This window comes from Argiope bruennichi, chromosome 5 (assembly GCF_947563725.1).
Source record: "Argiope bruennichi chromosome 5, qqArgBrue1.1, whole genome shotgun sequence".
Classification (NCBI taxonomy): Eukaryota; Metazoa; Arthropoda; class Arachnida; order Araneae; family Araneidae; genus Argiope; species Argiope bruennichi.
In genome coordinates, this window is record NC_079155.1 from 62,653,016 (window position 1) to 62,663,487 (window position 10,472).

General features: G+C 29.2%; 1 long non-coding RNA gene across 1 annotated transcript; it reads right to left on the reverse strand.

Moving 5' to 3' along the window:
* On the reverse strand, positions 1-8,773 carry LOC129969334 (uncharacterized). Its single transcript, XR_008784492.1, has 2 exons — positions 8,644-8,773; positions 1-324 (listed from the first exon to the last, which is right to left on the reverse strand). It is a non-coding gene; the product is annotated as an uncharacterized LOC129969334 (long non-coding RNA).
* Between the last annotated feature and the right edge of the window lie 1,699 nt (positions 8,774-10,472).

Genomic DNA, 10,472 nt, shown 5'->3' on the forward strand with positions numbered 1-10,472 from the left:
TTAAATGCAATAAAATTTATTCTAGCAAATTTGGAATGGAATATGCAATAATCTGTTATTTTACATTTTTATTTATTTCACATGTTTTTTAATTTACTCATTATCTCATCCGTAATGAGGGCGGTGTGGGTAAGGTCTTCCATGATGACCATGATGTGGAGGATAGTGACCATGGTGAGATGGGTAGTGACCATGGTGAGGTGGGTAGTGACCATGATGAGGTCTGTGATGATGATATCCATGTCTTTTTGGCGCTGGGGCAGCTTCTGTGCCAGTCAGAAGTAGCATGGCACAAATAACAGCTAAGATAATGGCACAAATTTTCTGCAAGAGAAAAGGAAAGAAGCGTATGAAAAATGTGTGGTATATGAAAGATGTGAAAAACAATTTAGATGAAAAAATACAAATTAAAAATTAAAATAAAAAAAGTTTATAAAAATCAAATCTTCACCTTGCTTCAGTTTTTTTAAGAGGTGATATGAGTTTTTTTTTTTTTTTTTTCATGACTGTGACTAAACCTTTAGAATCAAAATGCATCTAATTTTATATAAACAGCAAGAAACATGATATTTTAAATATGTGATAAGTTTTACAATCAATATAATATTATCCAGTGCTTAACAGTTAACTTTTATTGCAAATGCTTTTTCTTTCGAGGATAATTTTGGATAATTTTCACGAAAAATACCTCTATTCTATTTTTATTTTGGGTAACATGTACAATTGACATTACTTAAAATACACTCATGTCCAAAATTAAGGTCACAAAAGTGTTTTTCAAAATAATTCTAAATCGCTACCAGTAAAATTTAAACAAATTATATTTTATATATTGCAAAGGACAGCTAACACGATATTAACCGTTGTTGTGAGAAAAAATGTTGTTTAGCGTTAGTTTTTGGGGAACTACTGAAATTATACCGTTTAGGCATCTGGGATTTTTGCCTGCAATTTTGTGAATATTGCATTACAACAAAAAGTTTAACCTGTTTCCAGTGAGGATGAGTTATCATAATCGTTTAGACGATTCCTTGAGATGGAGAACCGTTGGCAGGCTTGAAACTGGGCAGTCTCAAGCGGAGGTGGCTCGATGGTTACAAGTGACACCGAAAGTGGTATCCAGGTTATGGAATCAATTCCTAACAAGTGGTTCTGTAACCAGGAAGGCTGGCCAAGACCGTCACAGAGCAACGACGCCTGCACAGGATCCCTATGTGGCATTAAGCGCACGATGGCATAGGCTGACAACGGCTCCTCAACTTGCTGCTGCGTCTGGAATAAGAATTTCGAGACAAAAAGTATGCAGACGTCTAGCAGAGAGGGCTCTTTATGCCCGACGACCAGTTGAGTGCGTCTTTTTGACTGCATCCGACAGAAACGTCCGGCTGTTGTGGTGCCTTACATATTAGTTTTGGGCACAGCAAGAATGGGGGCGTGTTCTTTTCAGTGATGAGTCTAGATTTACCACACAGAGTGACACTCGTTGAATCTTCATCGGAGAGAGCGAGAAGCTCGCTATTATCCCCCCTACGTAAAAGAAATCGACAGATTTGGTGGCAGAGGAATCCTTGTCTGGGGTGGCATAATGTTGGGCAGTCGTACACCACTGCACGTCTTCTATGCGAGTACTGTCAATGCACATCACTATAGGGATGAGATCCTTGAAGCCTATGCGAGGTTGCTCCGGGGTGCTTTTGGCCCAGACTTCATGTTTATGGACGATAATGCGCGTCCACACAGAGCCCAGATCATTGATGATTTTCTTGAGGAAGAGGATATTAGACGTATGGACTGGCCCTCGAGGTATCCGGATCGTAATCCTATTGAACATGTTTGAGATGGTCTCGGAAGAGCCATTGCACAGAGTAACCCCCCCCCCCTAATACCCTCCAAGAGTTAAAAGCCCCGCTTTCGGAAGAATGGGCTTTGTTGCCCCAAGCATTTATTGACATCCTCATAAACAGTATGAAAGCTCGTTGTGAACCCTGTATAGCGCTGCACGGTGGTCACACTCCATATTAGACATGCTTTCCCCGAGATAAATGCTTTATCGCTGATTCATAATGTAACACTTTTTGATATACCCTGTTTCTTAGTTCCAATTAAAATCTTTTCCATGTTTTTATGTGTCTATGTTCTTTCTTCCATTGTAGTGTACCTTTGTGCCAAATTTCGTGGCAACACAGTGAATAGTTTTTCATTTTTCGCAGATTTTATGTTTGTGACCTTAATTTTGGACATGAGTGTACTTATGCACCTATTCATTCACTTAAAATTAAAAATACTTTTATTGCTTTTACTCTATACTCATAAAATCAATTAAATTATTTGGAACTATCATTAGTGTAATTAATAATTAAAATTGATTAAAATAAATCAATTAAAAATGGTTCCTATACAAACGATTAAAAATGGTTCATATACAAACAAATATTCACGTTCAAGCGAAGATTGGTACAAGACTATTTTGTTATAGAATTTGTTAAAAGGATTATTGCTTATTAGAATTTGGCGCAGACTTGTTCTTTCATGCCCATCCAATTAGAATGTGGCGCAGATTTATTCTTTATGAGCAAACTCGAAAATTCTTCTTTTGTTTCGGCTTATTCTTGATCAGAAATGTTTCAATGTAACCATTGTTAATTATTTTTATTTCAATTATCATATGAAAATGGTAAAGGACATGAAAATAAGCAATCAAAATAAATATATTTAAAAAAAATCTTAAAATATTTTATGCATTGACAAAAAAAGCCATTTTCTGTAGCTTTAAAAATTATTTTGAATTCACAACAAGCACCCTTAGGGCTTTTTGTAAAACAATCAGAGTATTTGCTTATTGATGAGGATGGTTTAAACTTTGTATAATTCCCACTCTTTGAATTACAGGTTTTTCCTCCGTTTCTTACTGCTTTCATTTTCAATTATGACTGCCATCTTAATAAATACAGGATTTACAGGTTATTTTTTTCTTTCTATCCTTATTAAATTATCTCTGTATGCTGAAACACGGTGCTAATGGAGGATAAATAATGGAATAATTAATGATTTTAAAAAATGAGAAATCAGTTTAACTGCTATGGATGTTTCCATTGAAAGATTTTCATGCAACTCTTAGTGACTTTAGTAAATCGTTTTGCATTTAAAAAGAGTCGAAATCCTTTTATACATTTGATTAAATTGATTTTTTTACTGTTTATTGATGCAAGAGCCATCTTTTGACTTATTGATTAATTATAATTGATTTTACATTTCTCTCAAATACAATTCTACCAAGTAGGTAGATATAGTTGGAACATATGATAAATTGACGAAGTAATAGCAGCTCTATTAGTGTCTAAAAGCATACTAAAAATATAAACATGCAATTAAATTTAAACATAGAAACCTATGGATTTATACAATGAAAGTTTGAATTGAAATTTTTACATTAATTCTGAAATAAAAAATATATTCTTTAATCAAGTGTATATATATTATTAGCACTACTTGTTCTGTAACAATTGGATTCTGAAGAAGCTTTTGTCGAACAGATATTTATTAAACAATTTCAACAATTAATATTAAGAGATCTTTCGCATCGCTCGAAAAAACTGTCAAGCAGAAAAAAATTGCCCTTATTTCACTGATTTCAGCCATACAGACGTAAAAGTGACTAAAACATTCCTCATTCATATTGCTAATTCACACAATCACAAGAGAAAAAAAAACACAATAAAAATAAATTTCTTATAATTAATATAAAATCAATACAATATTGGAGCTTAATATATGTACTAATGAAAAACGTGAAAATGTTTTCTCTATTAATATTGACAGTTTTACATAAGAATAAGCATAGTAATACAGTTTTAACGTAATCACTAACGTTAAGTTTATAAACCTTAATAATCGTTTTTTTAAATTATTTTTTATGTGAGATTTGCTATGGGTGGCTATTCATGTATTATATGGATAAGGAAATGCATGATTGTTTCATTTGAATTAGAGTGTCAGAAACCTTTTCAGCTTCCCTGATAATACTCTATTTAAAAAAATGATGGCTGCGAATGAGAAGAAATATGCAGTTTTAATTTGTGTATAGTCAACTGGAAACATTTGGAAAAAGAGCCTTTTTGAAAGCCTTTTTGAAAACTTATAGATTAAATTTCTTTGATATTTTAAGCTTTTTGCCTAGATTAGTTAATTGATTTCATTAAGCACAAAGAGAAAATTTTCGAAAAAACTATTAAAATGATTTTTTCGTATTCATTGAAATATACTGTTCGTAGTGAATTGATGTTTGGAATAAGTAGGTTTAATCTTTTCTTCTTCCAATATAAGACAATCATTCCAAAAATATTTTTACTATCATTGCACTAAATAAATGAAAATAAAATATTGCTAAAATATGCATATCAAATTTAAAACAACTTTAGGGCTAATAATCCTTTATTTATTTATTTTTTTAGAATTTCTTGAAATAATCAATTATTTCATTACAAATTAAACATTTTTAGTAAGTGAGAATTATTATAATTCCATTTGTGCTCAGTTTTTTTTAAAAATTCATAAATAACTCATTTAATAGAAAAATATTATGTTGGATTATTTATCCTATTTTTCACAGGAGTATGAGATAAATAATAGACAATAACAAGTAAGACGTTGTATTTAGCTATGAATATGTTTTGTCAATTGGCTAATATGTATTAAGATTAAAGTGCGAATCTTTATAAAATTTTGCTAAAAAACGCAATGGATTTTTATAATCATTACCAGAAAATATTGAAACTAAACAAGGTGGTAAAATGTTTTATTTGAGAACTGAGTAAATAAATAATCACTCTGTCCTAAATCATCTTAGCATAATATTATTTCTGAATATTTATTTTGTATCGAAAAATGTCTTATAACTTTTTTGCTCCCAATATCAAGAAAAGAGATTTTTTACAACAAATGCAAATAAACCCCGTCTTAGTCTTATATTCTAAAGAAATAATTATTCTAAAGAATATATTTTTTGTTTTAGTATATTGGTTTACAAACTTTTATACTGACATTGCCCATATTAGTTATAATTTAAAATTTGACATAAGCATCCTTTAAACTCTATATGCAAAGAATATTTTTAATGAAAATATCATTAAACCGTAACCATTTTATGAGTCTTTAATAAAACATTTTGAATAACTTTATTTTGTGCAGTTTTTATACTGTCTTAAAACTTATCGCATTCGCTTATGGTATTTCAATAATCCTGAATTTCTCTTATCGAAGTAAAAAATCCAAATCTAATCAGTTCCTAAACTTGATAAATTTAATCTGAAATATTTTGAGGATTGATTGGCAAACATGACTATTCTAATCGCAATCTTAGTATGCCATCTGGAAGAAAGCAATTGGTATGATTGCAAATATTTTCACATTCTTTCGGATTTTTATCAAAAGAAAACTCGCATGTTTTCTATTATTCTTGAAAGGACATTTTGATCAGTTTGGTGAAGTTCATACATCAATTAAGAATTATTAAACAGAGAATCCCAATTTGAAGCTTTAATTTCTCTTTTGTCAATAGACAAGATGGTACTTTAAGATTCGTTTGATCAATACCAATGAACAAAACTTTCCAATTTCTAAAGATGAGTACAATCAATCTAATAGACAGCAGTACAATTTTTTTTTACCAAAGACATAGATTTAAAATAATTTCCATATTTTAGAATGATAGTATTGTCATACATTTTTTTATTATATAAGAATGTAAATGAAAATTTACATTTGTTCTATTTCAATCAAAATATACTAAAATAAACGAGTAATCTATTTTAGGCTCGTCATATTATATTTTAAAATTAATACATTTAAGTTTCAGATTAGTTTAATTTTCCAGCCATTGTATGTAAACATTTCAATATCCGAAAAGAAAAAGTTGGTGTTTTTTTTAATATGTGTTACATGTAGGGATTGCAATACCGGTATACCGGGATACCGAATACCGGTATTTTGAGCCATTTTACGATTTTGTAATACCGGTATTCACAAGTTTAAATACCGGTTTTTCGGTATTTACTAGAAATTTTTTTAAATGGTCTCCACTATATATTAAGGGATCGCCAACATAGCAAAATAGTATATGTTTTTGTTTTTATGTCTCACTAACGGGCAAAATTAATTAGCTAATTAATGGCTTAATTAATTGCTTAAATCTAAATTAGCGAAACATGGATTATCCCTGAAAGAAGATATTGTATCCATAACGACTAATGGAGCAACAGTTATGAAAAAAGTTGGAAAGTTGATTGGTGCAAATCAGCAATTGTGCTACGCTCATGGAATTCAATTAAGAGTAATAAATGTATTATACCAAAACAATAAAGAACAGAAGAATCCAAATACTGTGGATATAGAAACTTCGGATTCCGACTTTGAAGAGAGTGAGAGTGATACTGACAATGAAGATAATGGCCAATGTAATTGTTGAAGAAGATATTGCTAATGAGGAAAAAATATTAACCCATGAAGAATTGCTTCCGATAATTTATAAAATTCGAAAAATTGTTAAGATATTTAAACGTTCCCCTATAAAAAATGCCATAATACAAAAATATATACTAACTGAAAATAAAACAGAATATATGTTAATAATAGATTCTAAGACACGTTGGAACAGTTTACTCCTAATGATGGAACGATTTTTGAAATTTGGAAATCCAATCCAAAAAGCAATAATCAAACCTGTAAATTAATTTTTCAGATAGTGAATTCGACTTAATATCCAGAACTATATCAGCTCTACTTCCAATAAAACTGACTATTGAGGCATTATGTCGGAGAGATTTTAATTTATTAACAGCTAATCAACAATAAATTTCATGTTGCAGTCATGAAAGAACAACACACATCACTATCTGAAGAATTATATATTACATTGAAAAATCGCACAGAAGAAAGGCATACCGAAATAGAAAATGTCTTATGGTATTTATATAATTATAATGATTTTAAAAATGAAAATGGAAAAGAAGAAAAGAAAATAATCAATTCAAATCTGATTAAGTTTATAGTAAATTTTCTTAACATTTTTTACCCACAAACCTATCCCCATTCAGAAGAATGCGGTTCAGTTATCGAAGATTATGATGACACTAATGTCGATAGTGAAAAGGAATTGTCTCTTGAATAAAAATTAGAATTAGCGATAAATAAAAAAAATTTCAAAGAACCAAAATACAATACAGAATTCAGCTATATCCAAAACCATCCGACGAGAATTATTATTTGAAGATAAGGGATTTAGAGTTAAATACTTGGAAAAAGTATATCGCGCATTCCTAACAGTATCACCAACTAGCGTTGATGCCGAAAGAGCGTTTCCGTAGCTGGTAATTTTCACACAAAATACTTTAAGACAGTACAAGGCTTAAAGACAGTACAATGGATGCATTATGTCTTTTAAGATCACATTTAAAAAATTTGTAATATTACCACAGACTGAATAGTGATATTTACACTTTTTTTGTGATTTAAATAAATAAGTTGTTCCTTTACTTTTTTGTGATTATATACCGTTATAATTTATAAGTTACATATTATTTTTTGTGAAATTTACACTCTCTTATAAAACTGCCAAATAAAATAAAGAAACGCCTGTGTCTTCTTTCTTTTTCTAAAATTTCTAATACCGGTATTAAAACCGGTATCCCGGTATTAAGATCTAAAAAATACCGAATACCGGTATTGAAATTTTTGTCCGGTATTGCAATCCCTAGTTACATGTAATAGTTAAGAATTATCAGTTTACCTATTTATTTTGATATTTGTCGCCTTTGAGACCAGCTGGTTAGGCTTAATTAAGGATCGCTGAAATTTTCAATTAAATATTTTATGTCGCTCACTTTTCAAAGTATTTTTAAATTTAAGATTTGGTAGGCGTGAAACACATACTATTTTAAATGCTTTATACCTTTCGTTCATTGTGCAATGCATCTTCCTAATTTTCTGTCATTTTACTTAAAACGCAAACATCTATTTTAAAAAACGGAAGAGTTTTAAAAATACGAAATTCTTACATTTTACATCTTAATTTTTTTTAAATGCTAACATTTTAATTTAAAATATAAAATGCATGATTTGTCCATACATTTTGTGTTAAGTACATCAGCAAATTAAGAAGACTATCGTAAAAAAGTTATAACACTTTTGATTTATGATAAATCGACCTATTATGAAAAAACTGTAATAAATTTGAATAGCTTTGGATATCCAAATCAACTTTTGCTTATTTTTGTTTTTGTTAGAATTCATTTGATTTCCAAAGCATTTAAACCTACAAAGATATTTCTATATTTCTTTCTACTTTAAATGCGAAAATTAAAACTTTTATCCATTTAGATTAGTAATCGGTAAAATCTTTTTATTTTCTGCCTTTACTTCCATGGTTGAAATTTTACTTTTTTATTTTACATAAAAATTAATGAAAATGAAATTAATGAATTTTTAAAAAAAACTTGAACATTTCTAAATATATACTATTAATTATGCATAATCTATTGCTAATTTTAAATTATGTACATATTTCCATTTCAAAAGAAACATAAAGTATAGAACAAAAAAAAATATGTCAACTTTATCTGAAAGAAATGAAGCAAACGTTAAACTCACCATAGTTAAGATCAGGTAGGTAACAACTAGCCAGAAAACTGGAGAATATTTACTGTTCGACTGAGGCTTTCTTATATATATAAGGGGTAATACCAGTTATTTCAAACGGTTATCGCAAGAACAAACTAAAATGAACTCGTGGGGAAAATATTGTTAAGCAATGAGAAGTTCCACGAGTTATTTGTTTAGCTTAGAAGTCAGTTCAAAGTCCAACTTAAAGTGCCTTGAGTTGATCACAAAGCATTTTAATTACAACTGCTCGCTTGGAAGAGTCATTTTCTTAAATGAATGGGATGATTTCTAAAGACTGTTGTTGGAAAGGTTTCATTTACAACAATGCACATTTATAAGGAGAGTAAGATTATTTCTAAAGATTGTTGTTGAAAAGTTTATAATAATGCACATTTATAAGGAGGAATTATGAATCTCAAGGCATATTTTGAAAAACAAAGCGAAATATTTCTTTTAAATAATTCTGTCCTTAACATAAATTCGTTTCAGTTTTAAGGACATTTGATTTTCAAAGAATGTATTGAAATACTATTTTATTTAGAAAAGTTTCTATTCATTTAAATTCAATCGCTTATGATATTCAACTCAACTACGTATTCAAATACATTAAATTTGGGAGAAGTCAACAGGTACAACTATTTTGAAATAATGATTCCATGCATCCACAATATATCCAACATTTTTTTTTAACTTACCAATGTTGAAATGAATATAATTCAGCTTTAGTTAACACTTTTAATTAATAATTAATAATTAAGGTATCATTTGCATCTTTTAGAAAAAAAAAGTTTCTTCTTTAAATTTACTTTATTTTATTTAATTTTTTTACTTAAAAATTTTGCACTTAATTCAAAAGTTAATTTTTGATTTTTTAATAACACATTAACAGTTATTTTTTAAAGACATTTTTTTTCCTGTAAACAACTTAGTTATGAAATCTGATTCCTTGTGTCTTTTCCTTTCTTATTGACTAGCCACCCTTGGCAACCAGTTGTTTTGAAGGCATATGGGTTGCATTGACCGTTCTACAGGCCAAGAGCTACCACACTTATCATATTTACACTTTAGAAGGAGTAAAAGTATAAATCGGAATGATTTTTAAAAATTTTAATAACATAAAAACTTCACGAATTTTTTGGCGCAATAATTTTTTTAAGTATTACAGCACAAAAACGAATATCACACTGTTTCAAGACTTTAAAAAAGTCGTTTAATAACATTAAGTTAACATTCATGGAAATTTTTCATGAATTTTGGAAATTTATTTAAATATCTTTTTACTTAATGTGAAACAATAGATTATATCACCTCCCTGTGATTCAAACCCTTTTCAATGTTTCATTAAACATTTAATAGCTTGACTTTCATCGATTGTAGAAAGCTAGAGAAGAATTCTATTCATTTGTGCAATTTACAAAATGAATAAAAAACGTGAAGTTGCAATACTCTTGCAATAAAAAGTTACAAGATAGATGTGATAAAAGGTTATATTTACATTTCTAATAGCCCTTGATTACATAGACTGGCTTCTTTAGAATTGTTCAAGTATACAAAGAACAAAACATTTATTTGTAAGACAATCAAAGTAGCACAAATTTCTGACAATTTGAAGAAATCATGATCATGAAAGATCTAAATGATTAAATGACTTAAAATTAACTGATTGCCTAAACGAATTACTTAAAATTAAATATTGTCAATAGCCCTTCCGAACAAGCTGGCCGCCATTGAAGAATATTCTATTAACTAGAAAGATAAAGGTGAATGTATGCTATCGCTCTATAGGTAGGAAGTTTGACATAGAGCTATTAAATTTG